At 49.4% G+C, this 19,999-nt stretch overlaps 2 protein-coding genes across 3 annotated transcripts in view; one reads left to right on the top strand and one right to left on the bottom strand.

Annotated features, from left to right (window-relative positions):
• The window catches only part of uckl1b (uridine-cytidine kinase 1-like 1b), a 476,626-nt gene that overhangs the window by 121,233 nt on the left and 335,394 nt on the right, over positions 1 to 19,999 (bottom strand). The window lies entirely within an intron of this gene.
• Positions 16,807 to 19,999, top strand: part of LOC311053011 (cyclin-dependent kinase 17-like) — a 97,280-nt gene continuing 94,087 nt past the window's right edge. For both annotated transcript variants that reach the window (XM_084068363.1, XM_084068364.1), the window contains exon 1: positions 16,807 to 17,189. The gene's annotated coding sequence lies outside the window, so the exon portion shown is untranslated. The remainder of the gene's footprint in view (positions 17,190 to 19,999) is intronic.

The raw sequence follows: 19,999 nt of genomic DNA, 5'->3' as shown, positions 1-19,999 counted from the left end.
AAAGATCATAAAAAATTCAAAAAACATAGTTATCACCCAACAACTATATATTAATGTGCCCCATGGTCTCTTGTAAAGCTGTGAGGATTATCAATATGTTTTACAGCAGCAATTATTAATAATAAATTATTGGCAAGGTAAATACAAAACCCAAACCTCTACCAAAGTGGTCTTGCCCTTTAAATGCAATTTAAAATACTTGTTTTCATTGAGGTCCTTAGTATTCAATTCATAGTCGTCAAATGGTTTTCATTTAGTCTGTAAGTTATGAATTCATACACAGTAAAAGTCTTAGTGTTAATATAATTCAAATGAGTGTACAATGAGGATTTTACAATGTAGGCTGCAGAAAAGAGAAAAAAAAACAACTACTAATGTTGAAAATGCAAAGTCAGACTTTTGGGGAGAAAGGATGCAATTACTGGGGGCGAGAACAAAAAAAGTAACTAAAGTCATAAGTAACTAAGTACTTTTGGCAGGGAGTAATAAGTAAAGTAACTACATTACTTTTCATATCTGTGTGTGTGTGTGTGTGTGTGTGTGTGTGTGTGTGTGTGTGTGTGTGTGTGTGTGTGTGTGTGTGTGTGTGTGTGTGCGCAGTTTTATGCAAATGATGCATTGCATGCACTATACCACATGCTCTGAGAGCAGTCTCTGCTCTGAGACTGCTCCGCTCTGAGAGGCTCCGCTCTGAGACTGCTCCGCTCTGAGACGCTCCGCTCTGAGACTGCTCCGCTCTGAGACGCTCCGCTCTGCTCCGCTCTGAGACGCTCTGCTCTGAGACTGCTCCGCTCTGAGACGCTCTACTCTGAGACGCTCTGCTCTGAGACGCTCTACTCTGAGACGCTCTGCTCTGAGACGCTCTACTCTGAGACTGCTCTGCTCTGAGACGCTCTTCTCTTAGACTGCTCCGCTCTGAGACGCTCTGCTCTGAGACGCTGTGCTCTGAGACGCTCTGCTCTGAGACGCTCTTCTCTTAGACTGCTCCGCTCTGAGACGCTCTGCTCTGAGACTGCTCCGCTCTGAGACGCTCCGCTCTGCTCCGCTCTGAGACGCTCTGCTCTGAGACTGCTCCGCTCTGAGACGCTCTACTCTGAGACGCTCCGCTCTGAGACGCTCCGCTCTGAGACGCTCCGCTCTGAGACGCTCTGCTCCGCTCTGCTCTGAGACGCTCCGCTCTGAGACTCCGCTCTGAGACGCTCTGCTTTGAGACTGCTCCGCTCTGAGACGCTCTGCTCTGAGACGCTCCGCTCTGAGACGCTCCACTCTGAGACGCTCCGCTCTGCTCTGAGACGCTCTGCTCTGAGACGCTCTGCTCTGAGACGCTCTGAGACGCTCCGCTCCGCTCCGCTCCGCTCCGCTCCGCTCCGCTCCGCTCTGCTCCGCTGCTCTGAGACGCTTCGCTCTGAGAGTGCTCCGCTCTGAGACGCTCTGCTCTGAGACGCTCTGCTCCGCTCCGCTCTGAGACGCTCCGCTCTGCTCCGCTCCGCTCTGAGACGCTCCGCTCTGCTCCGCTCCGCTCTGAGACTGCTCTGCTCTGAGACTGCTCTGCTCTGAGACGCTCTGAGACGCTCCGCTCTGAGACGCTCTGCTCCGCACCGCTCTGAGACGCTCTGCTCCGCTCTGCTCCGCTCTGAGACGCTCCGCTCTGAGACGCTCCGCTCTGAGACTGCTCCGCTCTGAGACGCTCTGCTCCGCTCCGCTCTGAGACGCTCTGCTCCGCTCTGAGACGCTCTGCTCTGAGACGCTCTGAGACGCTCTGCTCCGCTCCGCTCTGAGACGCTCCGCTCTGCTCCGCTCTGAGACGCTCTGAGATGCTCCGCTCTGCTCCGCTCTGCTCTGAGACGCTCTGCTCCGCTCCGCTCTGAGACGCTCTGCTCTGAGACGCTCCGCTCCGCTCTGCTCTGAGACGCGGAGCGGAGACGCTCCGCTCCGCTCTGCTCTGAGACGCTCTGCTCTGAGACTCCGCTCCGCTCTGAGACTGCTCTGCTCTGAGACGCTCTGCTCTGAGACGCTCCGCTCTGAGACGCTCCGCTCTGAGACGCTCTGCTCTGAGACGCTCTGCTCCGCTCCGCTCTGAGACGCTCTGCTCCGCTCTGAGATGCTCCGCTCTGCTCTGAGACGCTCTGCTCCGCTCCGCTCTGAGACGCTCTGCTCTGAGACGCTCTGCTCCGCTCCGCTCTGAGACGCTCTGCTCCGCTCCGCTCTGAGATGCTCCGCTCTACTCTGAGACGCTCTGCTCCGCTCCGCTCTGAGACGCTCTGCTCCGCTCTGCTCTGAGACGCTCTGCTCCGCTCCGCTCTGAGACGTTCTGCTCTGAGACGCTCTGCTCCGCTCTGCTCTGAGACGCTCTGCTCCGCTCCGCTCTGAGATGCTCTGCTCTGAGACGCTCCGCTCTGAGACACTCTGCTCCGCTCCGCTCTGAGATGCTCCGCTCTACTCCGCTCTGAGACGCTCTGCTCTGAGACGCTCCGCTCTGAGACGCTCCGCTCTGAGACTGCTCCGCTCTGAGTCGTCTGCTCTGAGACGCTCTGCTCTGAGACGCTCTGCTCTGAGACGCTCTGCTCCGCTCTGAGACGCTCCGCTCCGCTCTGAGACGCTCCGCTCTGAGACTGCTCCGCTCTGAGACGCTCTGCTCCGCTCTGCTCTGAGACTGCTCCGCTCTGCTCTGAGACGCTCTGCTCTGAGACTCCGCTCCGCTCCGCTCTGAGACTGCTCTGCTCTGAGACGCTCTGCTCTGAGACGCTCCGCTCTGAGACGCTCCGCTCTGAGACGCTCTGCTCCGCTCCGCTCTGCTCCGCTCTGCTCCGCTCTGAGATGCTCCGCTCTGCTCTGAGACGCTCTGCTCCGCTCTGCTCCGCTCCGCTCTGAGACGCTCTGCTCTGAGACGCTCTGCTCCGCTCCGCTCTGAGACGCTCTGCTCCGCTCCGCTCTGAGATGCTCCGCTCTACTCTGAGACGCTCTGCTCCGCTCCGCTCTGAGACGCTCTGCTCCGCTCTGCTCTGAGACGCTCTGCTCCGCTCCGCTCTGAGACGCTCTGCTCTGAGACGCTCTGCTCCGCTCTGCTCTGAGACGCTCTGCTCCGCTCCGCTCTGAGATGCTCTGCTCTGAGACGCTCCGCTCTGAGACACTCTGCTCCGCTCCGCTCTGAGATGCTCTGCTCTGAGACGCTCCGCTCTGAGACGCTCCGCTCTGAGACTGCTCCGCTCTGAGTCGTCTGCTCTGAGACGCTCTGCTCTGAGACGCTCTGCTCTGAGACGCTCTGCTCCGCTCTGAGACGCTCCGCTCCGCTCTGAGACGCTCCGCTCTGAGACTGCTCCGCTCTGAGACGCTCTGCTCCGCTCCGCTCTGAGACGCTCTGCTCCGCTCTGCTCCGCTCTGCTCCGCTCTGAGACGCTCTGCTCTGAGACGCTCCGCTCTCTGCTCCACTCCGCGTCTCAGAGCGGAGCGTCTCAGAGCGGAGCGGAGCAGAGCGGAGCGGATTAGAGCTGAGACGCTCTGCTCTGAGACGCTCTGCTCTGAGACGCTCTGCTCTGAGACGCTCCGCTCTGAGACGCTCCGCTCTGAGACGCTCTGCTCTGAGACGCTCTGCTCCGCTCCGCTCTGAGACGCTCTGCTCCGCTCCGCTCTGAGACGCTCTGCTCTGAGACGCTCTGCTCCGCTCCGCTCCGCTCTGAGACGCTCTGCTCTGAGACGCTCTGCTCCGCTCCGCCCTGAGACGCTCTGCTCCGCTCCGCTCTGAGATGCTCCGCTCCGCTCTGAGACGCTCTGCTCCGCTCCGCTCTGAGACGCTCCGCTCTGAGACGCTCTGCTCCACTCCGCTCTGAGACGCTCCGCTCTGAGACGCTCTACTCCGCTCCGCTCTGAGACGCTCTGCTCTGAGACGCTCCGCTCCGCTCTGCTCTGAGACGCTCTGCTCTGAGACGCTCCGCTCTGAGACTCCGCTCTGAGACGCTCTGCTCCGCTCCGCTCTGAGATGCTCCGCTCCGCTCTGAGACGCTCTGCTCCGCTCCGCTCTGAGACGCTCTGCTCCGCTTCGTTCTGAGACGCTCCGCTCTGAGACGCTCCGCTCTGAGACGCTCTGCTCCGCTCCGCTCTGAGACGCTCTGCTCTGAGACGCTCCGCTCCGCTCTGCTCTGAGACGCTCTGCTCTGAGACGATCCGCTCTGAGGCTCCGCTCTGAGACGCTCTGCTCCGCTCTGAGACTGCTCCGCTCTGAGACGCTCTGCTCTGAGACGCTCTGCTCTGAGACTGCTCCGCTCTGAGACGCTCTGCTCCGCTCTGAGACTGCTCCGCTCTGCTCTGAGACGCTCCGCTCTGCTCTGAGACTGCTCTGCTCCGCTCCGCTCTGAGACGCTCCGCTCTGAGACTTTCTGCTCTGAGACGCTCTGCTCTGCTCCGCTCCGCTCTGAGACGCTCTGAGACGCTCCGCTCTGAGACGCTCTGCTCTGAGACTGCTCTGCTCTGAGACGCTCTGATCTGAGACGCTCTGCTCTGAGACGCTCTTCTCTTAGACTGCTCCGCTCTGAGACGCTCTGCTCTGAGACGCTCCGCTCTGACACGCTCCGCTCTGACACGCTCCGCTCTGAGACGCTCCGCTCTGCTCCGCTCTGAGACGCTCCGCTCTGCTCCGCTCTGAGACGCTCTGCTCTGAGACGCTCCGCTCTGAGACTGCTCCGCTCTGAGACGCGGAGCAGTCTCTTCTCTGAGACGCTCTGCTCTGAGACGCTCTGCTCTGAGACGCTCTTCTCTTAGACGCTCTTCTCTGAGACGCTCTGCTCTGAGACTGCTCCGCTCTGAGACGCTCCGCTCTGCTCTGAGACGCTCTGCTCTGAGACTGCTCCGCTCTGAGACGCTCTGCTCTGAGACGCTCTGCTCTGAGACGCTCTGCTCTGAGACGCTCTTCTCTTAGACTGCTCCGCTCTGAGACGCTCTGCTCTGAGACGCTCCGCTCTGCTCCGCTCTGAGACGCTCTGAGATGCTCCGCTCTGCTCCGCTCTGCTCTGAGACGCTCTGCTCCGCTCCGCTCTGAGACGCTCTGCTCTGAGACGCTCCGCTCTGCTCTGAGACGCGGAGCGGAGACGCTCCGCTCTGCTCTGAGACGCTCTGCGAGACTCCGCTCCGCTCTGCTCCGCTCCGCTCTGAGACTGCTCTGCTCTGAGACGCTCTGCTCTGAGACGCTCCGCTCTGAGACGCTCCGCTCTGAGACGCTCTGCTCTGAGACGCTCTTCTCTTAGACGCTCTTCTCTGAGACGCTCTGCTCTGAGACTGCTCCGCTCTGAGACGCTCCGCTCTGCTCTGAGACGCTCTGCTCTGAGACGCTCTGCTCTGAGACTGCTCCGCTCTGAGACGCTCTGCTCTGAGACGCTCTGCTCTGAGATGCTCTGCTCTGAGACGCTCTTCTCTTAGACTGCTCCGCTCTGAGACGCTCTGCTCTGAGACGCTCCGCTCTGCTCCGCTCTGAGACGCTCTGAGATGCTCCGCTCTGCTCCGCTCTGCTCTGAGACGCTCTGCTCCGCTCCGCTCTGCTCCGCTCCGCTCTGAGACGCTCTGCTCTGAGACGCTCTGCTCTGAGACGCGGAGCGGAGACGCTCCGCTCCGCTCTGCTCTGAGACGCTCTGCTCTGAGACTCCGCTCCGCTCTGCTCCGCTCCGCTCTGAGACTGCTCTGCTCTGAGACGCTCTGCTCTGAGACGCTCCGCTCTGAGACGCTCTGCTCTGAGACGCTCTGCTCTGAGACGCTCTGCTCCGCTCCGCTCTGAGACGCTCTGCTCCGCTCTGAGATGCTCCGCTCTGCTCTGAGATGCTCTGCTCCGCTCCGCTCTGAGACGCTCTGCTCTGAGACGCTCTGCTCCGCTCCGCTCTGAGATGCTCCGCTCTGCTCTGAGACGCTCCGCTCTGAGACGCTCTGCTCCGCTCTGCTCTGAGACGCTCTGCTCCGCTCCGCTCTGAGACGCTCTGCTCCGCTCTGCTCTGAGACGCTCTGCTCCGCTCCGCTCTGAGATGCTCTGCTCTGAGACGCTCCGCTCTGAGACACTCTGCTCCGCTCCGCTCTGAGATGCTCCGCTCTACTCCGCTCTGAGATGCTCTGCTCTGAGACGCTCCGCTCTGAGACGCTCCGCTCTGAGACTGCTCCGCTCTGAGTCGTCTGCTCTGAGACGCTCTGCTCTGAGACGCTCTGCTCTGAGACGCTCTGCTCCGCTCTGAGACGCTCCGCTCCGCTCTGAGACGCTCCGCTCTGAGACTGCTCCGCTCTGAGACGCTCTGCTCCGCTCCGCTCTGAGACGCTCTGCTCCGCTCTGCTCCGCTCTGAGACGCTCTGCTCTGAGACGCTCCGCTCTCTGCTCCACTCCGCATCTCAGAGCGGAGCGTCTCAGAGCGGAGCGGAGCAGAGCTGAGACGCTCTGCTCTGAGACGCTCTGCTCTGAGACGCTCCGCTCTGAGACGCTCCGCTCTGAGACGCTCTGCTCTGAGACGCTCTGAGACGCTCTGCTCTGAGACGCTCTGCTCTGAGACGCTCCGCTCTGAGACGCTCTGCTCTGAGACGCTCTGCTCTGAGACGCTCTGCTCTGAGACGCTCTGCTCCGCTCCGCTCTGAGACGCTCTGCTCCGCTCCGCTCTGAGACGCTCTGCTCTGAGACGCTCTGCTCCGCTCCGCTCTGAGACGCTCTGCTCTGAGACGCTCTGCTCTGAGACGCTCTGCTCCGCTCTGCTCTGAGACGCTCTGCTCCGCTCCGCCCTGAGACGCTCTGCTCCGCTCCGCTCTGAGATGCTCCGCTCCGCTCTGAGACGCTCTGCTCAGCTCCGCTCTGAGACGCTCCGCTCTGAGACGCTCTGAGACGCTCCGCTCTGAGACGCTCCGCTCTGAGACGCTCCGCTCCGCTCTGCTCTGAGACGCTCTGCTCTGAGACGCTCCGCTCTGAGACTGCTCTGCTCTGAGACGCTCCGCTCTGAGGCTCCGCTCTGAGACGCTCTGCTCCGCTCTGAGACTGCTCCGCTCTGAGACGCTCTGCTCTGAGACTGCTCCGCTCTGAGACGCTCTGCTCCGCTCTGAGACTGCTCCGCTCTGCTCTGAGACGCTCCGCTCTGCTCTGAGACGCTCCGCTCTGAGACGCTCCGCTCTGAGACTTTCTGCTCTGAGACGCTCTGCTCTGAGACGCTCTGCTCTGAGACGCTCTGCTCCGCTCCGCTCTGAGACGCTCCGCTCTGCTCCGCTCTGAGACGCTCCGCTCTGAGAGTGCTCTGCTCTGAGACGCTCTGCTCTGAGACGCTCTGCTCCGCTCTGAGACGCTCTGAGACGCTCTGCTCTGCTCCGCTCTGAGACTGCTCTGCTCCGCTCTGAGACGCTCCGCTCTGCTCTGAGACGCTCTGCTCTGAGACGCTCTGCTCTGAGACTGCTCCGCTCTGAGACGCTCCGCTCTGAGACGCTCTGCTCTGAGACGCTCTGCTCTGAGACGCTCTGCTCTGAGACTGCTCTGCTCTGAGACGCTCTGCTCTGAGACACTCTGCTCTGAGACGCTCTTCTCTTAGACTGCTCCGCTCTGAGACGCTCCGCTCTGACACGCTCCGCTCTGAGACGCTCCGCTCTGCTCCGCTCTGAGACGCTCTGCTCTGAGACGCTCCGCTCTGAGACTGCTCTGCTCTGAGACGCTCTGCTCTGAGACGCTCTCTGAGACGCTCCGCTCTGAGACGCTCCGCTCTGAGACTGCTCCGCTCTGAGACGCTCTGCTCTGAGACTGCTCAGCTCTGAGACGCTCCGCTCTGAGACGCTCTGCTCTGAGACGCTCCGCTCTGAGACTGCTCCGCTCTGAGACGCGGAGCAGTCTCTTCTCTGAGACGCTCTGCTCTGAGACGCTCTTCTCTTAGACGCTCTTCTCTGAGACGCTCTGCTCTGAGACTGCTCCGCTCTGAGACGCTCCGCTCTGCTCTGAGACGCTCTGCTCTGAGACGCTCTGCTCTGAGACTGCTCCGCTCTGAGACGCTCTGCTCTGAGACTGCTCTTCTCTGAGACGCTCTGCTCTGAGACTGCTCTGCTCTGAGACGCTCTGCTCTGAGACTGCTCTTCTCTGAGACGCTCTGCTCTGAGACGCTCTGCTCTGAGACGCTCTTCTCTGAGACGCTCTGCTCTGAGACGCTCTGCTCTGAGACTGCTCTGAGACGCTCTGCTCTGAGACTGCTCTGAGACGCTCTGCTCTGAGACGCTCTTCTCTGAGACGCTCTGCTCTGAGACGCTCTGCTCTGAGACGCTCTTCTCTGAGACGCTCTGCTCTGAGACGCTCTGCTCTGAGACGCTCTGCTCTGAGACTGCTCTGAGACGCTCTGCTCTGAGACGCTCTTCTCTGATACGCTCTTCTCTGAGACGCTCTGCTCTGAGACGCTCTACTCTGAGACGCTCTGCTCTGAGACGCTCTGCTCTGAGACTGCTCTTCTCTGAGACGCTCTGCTCTGAGACTGCTCCGCTCTGAGACGCTCCGCTCTGCTCTGAGACGCTCTTCTCTGAGACGTTCTTCTCTGAGACGCTCTGCTCTGAGACGCTCTGCTCTGAGACGCTCTGCTCTGAGACTGCTCCGCTCTGAGACGCTCTGCTCTGAGACTGCTCTGCTCTGAGACGCTCTGCTCTGAGACTGCTCCATGTTAGCCGTGACAATAATATTGCTCTCGCCGTAACGCGCAGAACCCCATAACTTATTGATGAGCTGCCTTGAAGACGACCGGCCACGCGGGCTGTGATTTGTTACACTAATAAACGTGAAGACACATCATTGTCCTGCCCTTACAAAGAATTATTATTCTGTAATATTTAAATAATTTATTTTATTAATAATTGCTGCTGTAAAACATATTGATAATCATCACAGCTTTGCAAGAGACCATGGGGCACATTAATATATCGTCGGTGTCCAGCCGGGACCAGCTAACTCCATGTTCAGGGTTTTTTTTTTTTTTCATAAATCAATTCTATTGAACCCCCTTTACATCTGTGTAAAGTTTTTTTTATAATAACCTATGAAAAGTATTAAAAAGCGCCTCTGACGAAAACTCCCAACTCCATTGGATCCTCAAACTGTCCGTCAAAAACAAACAACTCCCCCCTCCTCTCCACTGCTGCATACTATATATACAGGGTTTTTGCCAATTGTCAAATATAAATACTACAGATTTAAAAAAAAACGTAATTCAGACTTTTTTTTATACCAATTATCAGATATGAATTTGGCCAGTTTTCACTGTGTAATTTCAGCGTTAAACCAATATGCAGGATGTGACTGAATATCACTCATGTCAGACTGCATTCATGCTTTACCCTCCACCTTTAGCAGAGACTTTAAGTGAACAGTCATTTGCTCTCGGCTCTGGTCACCGTTTTGCGGGGTGTTTTCACCAACCCAGTGACTGGAAGGTTCAGGCAACACACAACACACAACAGTGTAATAATAAAATGTTGATGGATAGGTAAATGCAACTGTGGTTGTTATTGTTAGTGCAGTAGGCTACAGATTCTATTATTCATGAATGTATTTTTTTTATTGATGGGTTAGGGTTAGGGTTAGTAATTTATTATTAATAATTGCTGCTGTAAACATATTGATAATCATCACAGCTTTACAAGAGACCATGGGGCACATTAATATATAGTTGTTGGGTGATAACTATGTTTTTTGATTTTTTTAATGATTTTTGGAAAAATTACATTGAAATGGATGGGGATTCTGTAATATTTCAATATTTTATTATTAATAATTGCTAATGCAAAACATATTGGTAATCATCACAGGTGTACAAGAGACCATGGGGCACATTAATATATAGTTGTTGGGTGATAACTATGTTTTTTTGGATGTTTTAATGATTTTTCTAAAGATTACATTGAAATGGATGGGATTCTGTAATATTTCAATAATGTATTATTAATTATTAATAATTGCTGCTGTAAAGCATATTGATGATAATCATCACAGCTTTACAAGAGACCATACATTAATATATAGTTGTTGGGTGATAACTATGTTTTTTGATTTTTTTAAATGATTTTTTTAAAAATTACATCGAAATGGATGGGATTCTGTAATATTTCAATAATTTATTATTATTAATAATTGCTGCTGTAAAACATATTGATAACCATCACAGCTTTGCAAGAGACCATGGGCACATTAATATATAGTTGTTGGGTGATAACTATGTTTTTTTAATTTTTATGATTTTTTGAAAAATTGCATTGAAATGGATGGGATTCTGTAATATTTCAATAGTTTTCGTGACTACTAATTGAAGCCGAGGCCGAATTGGGCCAAATCGCATGGATGAGCCCTGACAGCACATGGTTGGTGCTACAGACTCCAAATTTCGCACACAGATAGCTCAGACCTTTGCCTACGATCTTAGCTAGGCCTCGACCCGACCCGATATGCGGTTTTCCGGAACCAGCGCGAAAGGTTCGGAATCTCCATATGCGGAGTCCTGACTACTAATTGAAGCCAATGGACGCCGAATCCAAATTGGCCCGAATCGCATGGATGAGCCCTGAAAGCACATGGTTGGTGCTACAGACTCCAAATTTCGCACACAGATAGCTCAGACCTTTGCCTACGATCTTAGCTAGGCCTCGACCCGACCCGATACACAGTTTTTCGGATCCGGCACGAAAGGTTTGGAATCTCCGTATGCGGAGATGACTGACATCGGGCTGTTCCGGAGCAAGCGCTGACTCATTGTGACATCACTTCATAAAAGGCATCACATACACTAGATGAGTCAACAAAAAATCTCTGAGTGTGGCATAAACTATAGTCTTTCTTCCTCTCACTCCGAGGTGACAGATGAAAGTATATAAGCCGGCTTCTAAGCTAAGTCCAGCACTCTTGACAGACCTCTGCATAATAATTGCTGCTGTAAAACATATTGATAATCCTCACGGCTTTACAAGAGACCATGGGGCACATTATTATATAGTTGTTGGGTGATAACTATTTTTTTTTAATTTTTTATGATCTTTTGAAAAATTACATTGAAATGGATGGGGATTCTGTAATATTTCAATATTTTATTATTAATAATTGCTACTGTAAAACATATTGGTAATCATCACAGGTGTACAAGAGACCATGGGGCACATTAATATATAGTTGTTGGGTGATAACTATGTTTTTAGATTTTTTTATGATTTTCCAAAAAATTACATTAAACTGTATGGGATTCTGTAATATTAAAATATTTTATTATTAATAATTTGTGCAGTAAAACATTTTGGTAATAATCACAGACGAGAACATTAGACACAAACAATGTTTTAAGTTTGTTTTATTACATTTTTACATGTATATATTGAAGTAACTGGGATTTACGATTTCATTGAACGCACCATCAGTTCGCCTAACCGTAAAAAGCCACGTAGCTGCGGAATCATTTTTGAAGCACGGCTAGTGCAACTGACTCTCTCTGAAGAGCGGCCAGCGTGACTGCAGTAACAACACTAAGAGGAGGCACACACAGACGCCAACGACAGCCGAGGAGTTTGACCTTTCCACGTCTGAAGTATGTCATTACCGCTCCCTAGTGGATAAAAAAGGAAAGGGAAAAAAATATAGTGTGTCTAACTGTCTATACATACTGTCTGTGGTGGAAAAAGTACTCAAATTCTTTACTTAAGTAAAAGTATCAATACTGCAATATAAAAATACTCTGTTACAAGTAAAAGTCCAGAATAAAAAAAATACTTGAGTAAATGTACAAAAGTATTGGCATCAAAATGTACTTAAAGTACCAAAAGTAAAAGTACTAAGTATTTGAAAATAGCAGATCTACAAGCTCACAACACGTCGCGAAATAGGGCTAAAGTGGTTAATGTATGTTTCATTATATCATAGTTTATATCTGAAAAGTAACTAGTAACTAAAGTTTTCAAGTAAATGTAGTGGAGTAAAAGTACAATATTTGCCTCTGAGATGTAGTGGAGTAGAAGTAAAAGTATTGGAAATTGGAAATACTCAAGTAAAGTACAAATACCTCAAAATTGTACTTAAGTACAGTACTTAAGTAAATGTACTTAGTTACTTTCCACCACTGTGTGTGTATGTATATATATATTATTATTTATTTATTTTTAATTTAGAGTAGCCAATCATGTTTTACCCCGTATTCTCCCCAATTTAAGACCTTATGCCAAGTGATTCCTTTCCACACACACTTCCGTGTCGTCACTAATGTTGTATCCTACTGACTCACCTGCCAGTGAGGAGCCCCCACCAGGAAGACATAGGGCCCTTTTCCCACTCCTCTGGGTCCTGCCCAACATTCCCCACTGACAGGTGCCCTCCCAGCCCGTGGGATTACCTGCAATGACAAATATCACCCTCCCTGCCCGGCTTCCCTCCCCCCAAACACGAGCCAATTGTGTGCGCATGGATGCCCGACAAAGCCGGATGCACCACGGTGGATATATGATCTGGTACTGGTACCACCCACATTTAGAACAAACATGGGAAAATTCTCATTGTACTACTTTGCCACCAAAATGTGGAATAATACCCTGACAACATCCATTAAAAGATGTGTAACAGTGGTCTCTTTCAAAATTGGCCTGAAAAACATCAAAATGAGGTGTCATTTACTGCAGCCGCTTTTTCTCCTTTGTACATATAGTGTTTGTAAAGCAAAGCAAAGTTTGTTGTTTACCCAGGGTGTCGGACTAAGCACGAAGCTTGTTTCCAGCCGGACCCTGCATGGAAGCCTTGCTCAAGGGCTATTCAGCGGTGATTCATGACTGATGTGATGAATTGGGGAATCGAACTAGGGACCTTCCGGTATCAAGGCCGCCCCTCTAACCACTAGGCCACCGCTGCCACAAATGCCATGTATGTGTTGATGACATGTGTTACTTTTTGATGCTATGTTGATTAATTGAATTCATAGGACCACAATGGAAACAAGTCCCAGGACTTTTTTTTGTATCCTTAATGTACTGTACCACGTGCTGTTTACATTTCATCAGTCCGAGATTTTATTGCGCTGACAACACGCCAATCAGCATGTGCAGCTGTGCAGTTGAGAATCTCACTATGTCACTGTGAGATAGCCCCCCCCCCTTTCACTCTCCACCCCCTTCTCTCTTTGGGTCCACTTATCCCTTCAGAGGGAAAGGTCACTGACTGTGAATCAACACAAAGTTATTCTGAGCCATCACCTTTATCCTGTGATGAAACATTTCCATCCTGATGGGAGTGGCCTCCTCTTCCAGGATAACAATGCCCCCCCCCCCCATCCACAGGTCACGAAGGGTCACTGAATGGTTTGAAAGATGATTTGAATCATATCGGCTCTGTTTGGGTGGCAACCTCATCATTATGTCCAAAACTGTTACTTTTCAGCATTCAAATTCAAAAATAGCAAAAAGTCTGAAAACAAGTTTCAAAATAAATGAGTGAAATTGAGGCACTGACCTTTACTTTTGTACTTTAAGTTACGGCCATCCATCCTTGGATGTTGAGTCTTTTTAAGTACATGTTGTTTGGGGGTTAACGCCACAGAATTCCAACTCCTCCTTTGTAACATTATTTAGGCATTATAAAGGCACTTTAATTTATCACTCATATGTATATAATATACAAACACAATTCTCTTGTGCAACTGTTTTCAACTGAGAGACACCAATCCAAGGTGTAGTTGAGAAGCTTATTAGGTGAATTTGTATTTAAATGTGATTCCATTTAAAGCTGCGCTCCTGGAACCACTCAAGATGCAGAACAAGTTAAAGGCGCTGTAAGTGATGTTTTTGGTTAAAAAGAAAACTCTTTGTAAAAAAAAAAATAGAGCTCTATATTCTGATAGTAACCTACTCATTGCTAAAGAGTTGTTCAGCAACAGGGGTTTCCCCATCTATCCAGCTAGTAGGCTAAACTGAAAATACATTTATCAGCTTAACTTTTACAGTATCTGCTGCTTTTCATGTTTCACTGTTTTGGTGCTTCCAATTTCACTTGTTTATCCTGTACCCTGTGTGAGTTATCTCTCATGATTGGATTAAATTGAAAGCAAGCTTTTGCAGCTTGACTAGTGCCCAACAAAAATACTTACAGTTACGATACCCTACTACTACCACACGATGGCGATGAATACCAGCAGGCAGACTGCATTGAGCACACAGCCTGTTTGTTTGTAGAGTCACAGAGCAGCACTGATGCTGTAATTTAATTGTATGTCTGCACTGTGCAGACTCTGCTGCTTAGTGCTGTAATGTCTGTAATCACTCTGCGCCATGTTCTCCGCGTGTGTGTGTGTGTGTGTGTGTGTGTGTGTGTGTGTGTGTGTGTGTGTGTGTGTGTGTGTGTGTGTGTGTGTGTGTGTGTGTGTGTGTGTGTGTGTGTGTGTGTGTGTGTGTGTGTGTGTGTGTGTGTGAGACAGACAGACAGACAGACCGACAGACAGACAGACTGTGCACCCACTGCACACATGAAGTGGAAACTTTCTACTTCCCCCATAGAACAGATCAGAGGAGACTAGGGGGTCCTCAGAGTTACTACAGGGGGGCTGCCAAATCTTTGTGTAATAGCGTAGGATATTTTTTTGTACCGTAACTACTTGAACCCTGGCATCCCTATGAGAACTTTAGACAAAAATAGCAGATCTACAAGCTCACAACGCCTTGCGCGTTGTGAGCTTGTAGATTGGCTATTTTCAGCAAAGAGGTTTGGCGTATCGGAAAAAAAGCCCAGACCAAGTACAGTGTGAAAGGTCAAGTTTACTAAGTATTGAGGGTTTAAGTGGTTAAAAGTCTGAAAATACACATTAACATGAATCCAACATACACTGATGATAGTGCTGTCAAACAAGTCTATGAAGCTATCTATGGCATCTATGAAAAATAATCTGCAACACAATTTCATACAATATGTAGTGGGGGATCCTTGCTTCATCTCTTTCTCGGCTAAGGGGTCCTTGGACTGAAAAACGTTGAAGACCCCTGGAATAGATTACAAACGAAACACCCAAAGAGATTTTGAAAACAGTTATATGTTGGTTGTTGTTTTATGTTTTCAGAGGACCACAGTCACGGTGTAAATAAGCCTTAGGTCTTTATTGTGTTTTTTATCCTTGGTGATTTTGGTTGTTTTGTTCACACTTGCTTTGGCAATAGACCAATTATTTGTTTACTAACATTGAGCCTGGACGCACAGGTGATTGTTTCACGCAATCAATTCCCAACCTGTTTCGGGGTGCACTGGTTTCAGCACACCCCAACCCCCTCTTGTGTGTGTTGGCTAGTGAGACGCGTCCTAACGAGACCTGATATAATGGGTTTCGTTGCGCGCATACTGGCTGCACGCAGCCAGTATGACGTCGTCTGTTAAGGGGTCTATACCTTTCCAATACCATTAAAAAAACCTTTGAATTGAATTGAGAGAGAGACCATTCCAAAACACACACACACACACACACACACACACACACACACACACACACACACACACACACACACACACACACACACACACACTTTGTGAAATACTCGGAGGTTCAACTTAAGTTATACCATTTGAATTACATGGTTATATTATATATATATTGATATGAATATTGCAGTGTTTTTCCAATGATTATTACAGCCCTGTCACACATTCAAACCATTATTTTCTTGTGCCACAAAAACAGGCAGTGATTGGTGAAGCTGAATGAGCCCTAGACATAACACTTCAATGGATCCAGACCAGTACAGTCTGGCTCCCCAGATGGGAGCTGTTCTTATGCAGCTCCTCTGAAGTCTGAAGGTGCACTAATGCAATGGTTCTCAACCTGAACAATTCCTAGTCCTTGTCAGGGTGGGGGGTCCCCAGTTCAAATCTGATTATTTTGGGGGGTCGCGGGCCGCGGCCTGAAAAGGTATTAATGCAACTACCAAATATAACCCTGTCCTTAAAATACAGCAATGTACACACATCCATATACTTCACACAGGGATATATAACGCTATAAGTGATATCAGGGTATTAAATTCCACTAATTTTCCCAGCATAAATAATTCACCTGGAATTCTCTGGGGTGCATATTTAGAGAGAACTGAGCTTGAATAATGAAGCCAATTTCCCCTGTGACATTATTGCCCCCACCCCCCCCCCCCCCCTCTCTCACACACACACACACACACACACACACACACACACACACACACACACACACACACACACACACACACACACACACACACACACACACACACACACACACACACACACAATGGGGGGCTTCAATGACATGAGAGACATAGCATTGCCAAAGAAAATGTGAAATAAAAGCAAAAGCAAAATCTCTCTCTATCTCTCTGTCTGACAGACACACACGCGCGCGCACACACACACACACACACACACACACACACGCACGCACGCACGCACGCACGCACGCACGCACGCACAAACACACGCGCACGCACACACACACACACACACACACACACACACACACACACACACACACACACACACACACACACACACACACACACACACACACATTTTCTCAACTCAATGGGGGGCTTCAATGATGACATGAGAAACATAGCATTGCCAAAGGAAAGCAAATAGATAAAAGCAAAAACAAAATCTTTCTCTCTGACTGACTCTGACACACACACACACACACACACACACACACACACACACACACACACACACACACACACACACACACACACACACACACACACACACACACACACACACACACACACACACACACACCCCTTGCGGCGTTCTGCGGGATCACATCACGCCACAGTGTACAGTTGCTGCTTCCACTTTGGGATCCACGGCGATATGGCTGCTGGTCGGACGGGACGAGACGGGACGGTGTTGTCATTGTCAGCGTGCGATCACACACACATACACATAGACAGGCAGACACGCACACACACAAACACACACACACACCATCACCAAACCAATGCAGTGAATTAACGAGTCAACAATGAGGAGCCAGGGGATTGCGACACTCTCTCTCTACAGGGGATAGGACTGCTTTAATAGGCCATCTATTGTGATTTACAGCCAAATACTCTAGTTGGACCAACTTGTCGCAGTGTGGAGGATACCGACCCCTCACCCCGACGAGCTGGATTATCATTATCGTTATTAATATCATCATATATACATAGGAGAGGAACGATCACGGTCTCCTAACATCAGAGCTATTTACCAGGTCAGTGCTTGTGTTTCCACTTTTGACTTTATCTGTGATTCGATCTTGACATTGATATGAGGGGCAGAAACGGTGGCTATAATGTAAGGTTGTTGTTATTATTATTATTATAGCCAGTGGAACCTGACATTGCAGTCTTTATATGCTATGGATCTGTGTTGTTGTTGTAGCCTTGGATCAAGACTATCACAGCTATGTATTTGATCGAGTCTGACTTTTCTACTTTCGTATCTACGATAGATTTAAAAATGTCTATATCTATCAAATACTATCTATGATAGTCTTGACCCAAGGCTATATAGTTGTTGGTTTTCTTGGGGGGGGAGCAAAAATATAACGTGTTTTTCCACACAATCAATGCAGCGGTTCATTTATGTCGCATAGATTTTCTAAACTCCCAAAATGTTAGACTAAATAATCCAACAGCAGGCTGATGTCTGTCTGTCTGTGTCTGTCTGTCTGTGGGGTTTAGCCGGTCCCCATTAACCCCCAGAAATCGATAGTAAAAATCGATCGTAATGTACACTAGTGGGTCGAAATGGGAATGTGATCCATATGCTATTAGATAGAGTTTCTCTCCAGTCCTAGCCATGGATCACACGACCGTCATGGATGAACTTCAACCTGGTGTTTGCACTTTTCTCTTTTTGGCCCGTACATCTACATAAACGTTCAGATTTCAAATATAAAGTGCTTACCCCATGGCCACGGATGTTACAATTATATACGGGACCTCAGAAGTACCCGTATCTTCCGTATTGTTCAATAAAAAGCATTTTAATCCGATTGGTGGCCATTTTATCATAGAGTTATAATGTATCAGAGTGCAATACACCTTCCAACCGATAAGGTCGCGTAGTTGCATATGGTGAAAATACGAAGAAAATGGCCACCGATCGGATTAAAATGCTTTTTATTGAATAATACGTAAGATACTGATACTCCCGAGGGCCCGTACATAATTGTAGCATCCGTGGCCATGGGGTAAGCACCTTTATATTTGAAATATGAAGGTCTATGTAGATGTACGGGCCAAAAAGGGAGACAGTGCAAACATCAAGTTGAAGTTCATCCATGACTGTCACGATATAACGGTCATGTATCAGGGCTACTCTCAGTCCCACACTGGGTGCTCTGGAACTTTTCTCTCTTGCCCTGCACGACTCCCCCCTCCCGGGATACAGGCACTAGGAAAACACGGGGAGAGGAACTGACCAAAAAAAAACAAGGGCCTTCTTTTGCAATAATAATAATCTGTCAAGTCGTTGTATGTTGTTGCATTTCCGTGACATTTATCATACAGCCATGCCACTAATGTGCTCTTCACCCTGCCGTGTAATAGAGCTAGAATATGGATTATTATTGTCACCGTAGCCCAACAGTTCTGAAATGGGACAGTTCCAGTGCTTGTGTTGCAGTGTTGTCGATATAGCCGATAGCAAGGCTGCACTGTAGGCAACTTACACCAGCTCGTAGTCATTATCAACTCGTTAAACTTCAACGTTTCATGGTGGGAGAATCGCTGAGCATATACATTATTTATCACTCTGTCAATGAATGGGTTCATTGGAAATAATGCGCATGGACGCGTTTTGCCCTCGTCACGTACTGTAGTAGCCTACTGTTGGTGCTGTTAAAGGAGGAAAAAACACCATCATCAACAGCAAATTGTTTTATTATGGAAAATTATGATTCAGTCACATAGCTATAACGTGTCTTCCTTTGTGAAGGGTCATAAAGTGGACATTTTGCAGACTATTTGGCTCTTGGGTTAGATCCCGCTTATACATTAATGTGTTGTCTGTTGTGATTATATTGTGTTGTATATTACTTTTGCTCCATATTAACCAACATATTTGACCAAATAATGGTATATATGCAGTATGCTGCATCTGGTAGTGCAGCTGTTGCCAGAGAGGGAGAGAGTGAGAGAGCCTGTTACAGAGAATCTTCCATCACTGTGTCTTATGTATTTTGAATATGACCCAGTTACTGTATGATCTGGGTCCAGGGCTGAATAATGAATTTAATGGGGATTTTCTCTGCACTGTCTGTGACCCCCGTGGGCCCACCCTGTGGGGGACCTCTCCTCCTGAGCCACAGCTACAGCGATCTGGGAACCCATCTCTGTCTTGAGAGATTACATCTATAGTATTATCAGAAACAGCATTCCCTTATAAATATGGTTGGGATTCGCAATCGAATCCAGAGTCGGTTGCATCCCATTTGGAACCGTTTCTGGAACCGGTTTGATCACACTGTCAGAGCTGGTATGTGGACTTCACATCTGCTATATACATTAATTACAATAGGCCTACCGGTGGTTCTAAAACTTTCACCATTAACTCTGAGAGTGTACAAAGGTTCCATTTTGTACACTCTCAGAGTTACAGACCTGTAAGGGTCCATTTGGAACCCCATTTGGTTGGTTCTCAAACATTTTCATGTCAAGGACCCCCAAATTTAAATGAATATGGACCGCAGACCTCTCCCCATCTGAAAAGATTTTGTGCCAGGGCTCCCCATAAAAGATTGGTGACTTAACATTTTACAAAAGTAATTACATTTTTTCACAATTATTCATAATCTTAAAAAAAAATAGCAGACGTACAATCTTTAGATATGCTGCTGTTTTTTTTTTTTCAAGTCAAAGTAGATTTTGATGCTACAGTATATTAGCTTATTTTACTGGGGACCCCCTGGAACCCTCTCAGGAACCCCTGGGTGGTCCCCGGACCCTACTTTGAGAACCGCTGCCCGTATATAGACAAAAACAGAGTCTCATTTCCCAGATCTTCAACACTGCCATC

Source organism: Gymnoscopelus microlampas (assembly GCF_963454915.1).
Source record: "Gymnoscopelus microlampas genome assembly, chromosome: 10".
Lineage (NCBI taxonomy): Eukaryota > Metazoa > Chordata > Actinopteri > Myctophiformes > Myctophidae > Gymnoscopelus > Gymnoscopelus microlampas.
This window is presented reverse-complemented; position numbering and strand designations above follow the sequence as displayed.